The sequence below is a fragment of the Lepus europaeus genome, chromosome 12, assembly GCF_033115175.1.
Source record: "Lepus europaeus isolate LE1 chromosome 12, mLepTim1.pri, whole genome shotgun sequence".
Classification (NCBI taxonomy): Eukaryota; Metazoa; Chordata; class Mammalia; order Lagomorpha; family Leporidae; genus Lepus; species Lepus europaeus.
Genome location: NC_084838.1, coordinates 79,608,370 through 79,613,844, shown reverse-complemented (window position 1 = coordinate 79,613,844; position 5,475 = coordinate 79,608,370). Strand labels below are relative to the sequence as shown.

General features: G+C 35.0%; 1 pseudogene; it reads right to left on the bottom strand.

Moving 5' to 3' along the window:
* Window positions 1-5,146: 5,146 nt before the first annotated feature.
* On the bottom strand, window positions 5,147-5,269 carry LOC133772129 (U2 spliceosomal RNA; annotated as a pseudogene).
* Window positions 5,270-5,475: the final 206 nt, after the last annotated feature.

The following is a 5,475-nucleotide window of genomic DNA, read 5'->3' as shown; positions in this document are numbered from 1 at the left end:
TCTACACAGCAAAATGATACACACAGATAATAGGGACAAAATTTAGTTCCCGTGTGCCAAACAACATTAACAAAATCTCTGCATGTTTGCAGCATATCTGCCTTTTGGGAATGTAATCAAGGTATAATCTTTGGCTAGTGTTATGTGCCTGTATTTTTTAAAAAATGGTACACCAGAAAAGGACTGGCAGTCTACTTCTACCATAGTTCTACTTCACCCTCTTAATTTCCACATGTTCTTTGAAAGCAGGAAGAAAACAAGAGGATCAGACTTTGCTTTCTGTGAAACCTGTATTTGGTGCCATATGTAAGCCCGGTTAAATTGGTCTTCTAAAAGCTGTCAAATAAGACATTCTGTAAAAGGTAAACATCGCAAGTGCTTACAAGTAAAACATCAGCCAATAGCAGGGTCTTGAGATACTCTTTGAAGCTTATTGTGCTGGCTCGCACTAGAAGATGTCTGCATTCTTCTCATTGCTAAAAATGTGTAGCACTGAACTGCAGTAGGATTAATTTAATTACAAGAAGAAATTAAAACTGTTTGGTTCTCACATACAGCAGCTCTATTGAGTAACATGCATCTGAATTTTTTTAAGTTGCAAAGGTATCTGAACAGTTAATTTTTACGTGCATCTTTTGTTGAATGTTTTGGTTCAAGAAAGAATGTTTAAAGCTTTTTTAAAGACTTCAGTTCTTAATGTAACTGTACCCTTCTGCATGGAAAATCATAACCAACATGGCTGCAATAGACTTCTTAGTGGTATCCAGCACCACTTGCAGAGGGCTGCTTTATCATATTAATTGTACTTGGGTGTAGGACTCTAGTGTTCTTGGGTGTATTGCATGGGCTGCATTATCTACAGCATTGTACAATAACAACTAGAAAAGGCAGTATACTTCACTGATGCTTGTCTGGTAATACCACTTCTGTGTTACAATGGAAGGTTTTTTGTGCTGTATGAAACTTGTGTTTTTTATATATAAATGAGTATAGTTAGATTAGTGTTGTGGTAATGCCTGTTTTCATCTGTAAATAGTTAAGTATGTACACAAGGCACTACTTCTGATTTATTGCAGTGTTCAGTCCTAGTTTTTATTCTTAAAGCGTTCAATTTTGCTTTCAATTTTATGTATCTTAGTTCTGAGTTAGATCTACAGATGTGTACAGATAGTTCATATTTATGTATTGCACATAATCATGCTATTCAGCATTGATGCTCTATTGTATTATGTAAATAATAAAAGCCATGTACAGAGGGAAACTTCATTTGTTCATTGGGTTTTTAAGCTATAGTTAGAATCCTAAAGAAGAAAGTGTCTCATGTCCAGTTTCTAGCTGTGTATGTAGACTGTACATAGCTATAGTGAAGATTTATTTTTGTTGCCTTCCCTGAACTTGATTTGTTCAAGTGAGGACCATAAGATGAAGTATTCAAAACATTTGTAAATGTGGTACATGTTTGAAGAATTAGACATCTTGAGGATCAAAACAGTCTTTAAAAGAAGGAAATGAAGGTTGATTACTAGGGTATTTCACTTTTCCATGTTGTGCATCAATATAGATGAGTTTTTTTGTTTTTGTTTTTGTTTTTTTTTTTTACAAAAATTGTCAAAAAACATGACTTTTCATCTGCAAAATGTTAAGTTCTACTTGTTTTGAGTTTTGGCGCTATTATAGACCATGGTCTATAGACCTGGTCTGTGCAGGTGTCATACCAGGTAAGAAAGAACAAAAAGTAACATACATGCTGACATTGCACAGTAATGGAAACCAAGAGCAAAATCATTGCTTCTCAGTAATGGAGTTTGGGCTGTTAATCCTGGCTCACTTTGTCACATTGCTTTTTGTGTTGCCACTTTATCTTCAAGTGAGGACAGACTGGTACATTTTCTGTGTGCTGAGAAAGACAAGAACAATATTGGGGGATTACAGTTAGAAAGTAATGAAACTTCTATCCCCTCAGTGCTACCTCTATCAGAAATTTGCTCCATAAATATTGGAATAGTAATGTGAGATATGAAAAAGAATGAGCCCTCTGGTTCCATCACCCTATGAAGATTTATAACTACTGTTTCCATAATCCCTTTTTTATAAGAAACATTCAGATAAGATTGTCATGTCATTGACATGATTGTCAGCAAAGTACACTGAGGAGAAGATAAATATGTAAGGCATCTAGGAAGACTCCATTAAACCCAGACTCCTGCCTTCAAGCCTGAGTGTTTTGGTTTGGAACGTGGGCTTTCTGGGATTTACACCAAGTTAACTTAAACATTTTAAGAATATACCTTGTATAGCTTCTCGGCCTTTTGGCTAAGATCAAGTGTAAAGAATATACCTTGTTTGCCATTACATAACCACTTAAACCTGTACATTCGACAACTCTCAGGTTTTTCCTAGGACACCCATGATGACATGAAATAGCTATGTAACTTGCCAAGTCTTTTGCAAATCTAATCCTATGTGGGCCCCACAAATGTAAAACTAGAATCTTAATATTTGATGTAAGATGGGCTTGCTGCTGTGTGGATTCATTTACAAAGGAAAGGTTTCTTTGAGTTGTTGGGCATGATTAAGATCTTGGACCCTGGACCAAGTTACTATACACAAGTGTTAAGTCTTCAGTGGACTGCTTCAACTGTTAAATGAGGGTGGTAACTACATACTTTAGGAATGTGAAGATAAAGTATTTGCTATTCATCTTAGGATAATGATTTCCAGAACTTAAGATAATAGAAGTTAAAGATTTGTAACCTTCAGACTTTCAAGTGTTAAGAATCATACTTCACAGGCTTTACTTTCTGCCAGTACCCTCATTAAATGAGGCTCCTAGCAGTGATGAAAAATGGGCTGATGTCTAATGTCAAGATGGGAGGCGTACTGTTAAAATTGGGAGTGATTGGTATAGATTGACATGGTTCAAAAATAACTTACTAGTACACATTGAGAAACAAAGCTTTCTTGATTCTGACCCACATCCTGTACTCTGGAAGTAAACATTTTTATAACTCAAAACTTGAAAAGTTGATGTCTTCCATATCAGGCAAACATTTGTATATGTACGAAGATTACACTCTTGTCTGTTTGCAGTTCTTAGACTGATTTTTTGCCCATGTACATTAACAGTTTTTTGCTGGTTGATTAGCAGTAAGATTACATAGCTTAAACTACTTGAATGAGTTTATATGAATAAAGCAGCCATTAATGATCAGAAAGATGAAATTTCACAAAGCTTTCTTATGTTTTGTACAGTTAGTCTTAAGTGTATATACATGACAATACAAAGGAGTTTAATACACTTCGTCCTGATTTTTGACTGACTACACTCAAGGTTGTGTGTGTGGGAAATGATCAATAATGTAACTAAAGCTACTGTTTGGGAATTAGAGTAATCTGTCTAATAGAAAATATCCCTAATATATTCTTGAATTTTAGTTGAAAATAACATTTGCTTAGGCACTTATCCCTAGGGCTCAAGGATCAGCCAGAAAAATATACTTAAAATCTAACCTAGATTTGTATTTCTCAGATTGATCCTGTTTGTATAATTCATGACAAACTTAGCTGGTCCTTGAGAGGCAATATGCTGCTGCCCTTTTGTCCCTTTCCATCACTAAAAATGTGTTCAAACATGGAAATTGGAATATCATGCAAAACAAAGTTCAGGTTTTCTCTCTAGCACTATAACTTGTGCACTCTCATACGATTCTCCCATGCATCCAGGTATTCTGGTTCCCTGCCCACCCTATGAGAAAAATATTTCTTCAGTCTGCTGATATCCCCTAAGGATCCCCTACATGCCAGATTTACCCTCAAGGTTTCTGACACCCCCATACCAAAAATACTAGTTAAGTTTTACATTAATTGCTATTGTAAAAATCCTGTAGTGGAAACTTGCAGTATTTAAATAATGGCTACCCACCCATCCCATCCATTAGTCTTTAGTGTCTGTGTTATCTAAATGTCTGCCCAAATCACCCATGTTTAAACTAGTTTCATTTTTAGCTATACTGAAGCTTTTTTATTTGGTTGACATGGAAATTACATTGTTTTGCATATCTGAGGCAGCCTAACCAGCTTTATTGGTGACTACATTATATTAGGTGACGAAAATAATGTAACATGAAGATTCAGAGGTTTTAATGAACACAGCAATGGTACCTTTTAGAATCAAGTGCAATCTACAGGTATTCAAAATATGTGTATTTGGGCATGGCCTTTTAGCACCCAAGTGATAGACATATGTGGATTTTTTTTATTAAAAGCAAGGCTTTTAACATGGATTAAAGGGTAGCAGTTTCTACTTGATAAAATGAGATGCTAACATAGTAAACATCCTACTTAACATATAACTGCAGTGCCTATTTTTTATAGTACAGTGCAATTACTATGTAACTCAATTCTAAGTAAAGGATGACACGGGACACAGAGGTAATAACATGAGAAGTTGGGTTTCTGCCACCCATGTGGGAGACCAGGATTGAATATTCTGATCCCCAGCTTATCCCAAGCCTGGCCCAATTCAGGCCATTGCAGGAATTTGTGGAGTAAACCAGTAAATGGAAGCTCTTTCTGTCTCTCTTTCTCTGTTTCTCAAAATAAGTAAATAAGGATTACATTAGTAAAGATTCAGGGTGAAGTTAAAAAGATCAACGGAATAAGTATGCCTTTTTTTTGATCCCCTAAATGAGAACTGTCTTCTGTAATGACAATTCTGAACTCCGGCTTTGATGAAAGTTTTCTTAAAATGGATTTTTCATGGCTTTAAAAAGAATATGAAGAACAGTATGAATGCAAAGTTTTCCATTTTAAAGTCACGATTTTAATTTGTTTTTTAACTCTATGGTTCTTAAACACAATTTGTTTTATGTAACACCTGCCAAGAACAAATTAACAGAATTAAACAAGGTCTGGTTTAGGTTTTACAAAATGTGCTCATACAAAACCTAGAAATGGTGTGAATTAACTCCTAGGAAATACTGAGAGCACATGAAAGGTGCAGCATTCCAGTCCTGAAGTCAGCTTATTTCATTTGTGCTTTTTAATAATTTTTATGAAATTTCTAGAAGAGTTGATAACATCTGATCCATTCTTCCGTAGCTTTGAAGTAGTCCAGATATATAAGTGGGTTGTTTTACAACTACAAAATAAAGCCACCTCATGAATGTAAGAAACAGGTAATCAGAAAGTATTACCACTCTCTTCAGGCCAGAAACATCCTGAATACTTTAATCTACACTTGATCTTAGCCAAAAGGCCGAGAAGCAATTGAATGCTTTAATCTAACTAAATGCTGACCAATACATCTCTATTCTTGTCCAAGCTAGAGAAATTTTTCTAACAATTCTAATTAAAACCCTGCGAAGGCATTTTTTTTTGGATTCCTACTGAACTATAAGGATCAGAAGGAAATGGTTCATTTAATCCCCATACTGATAAACTAAAAATTTAAAATTATGAAAAATGACTAAATAT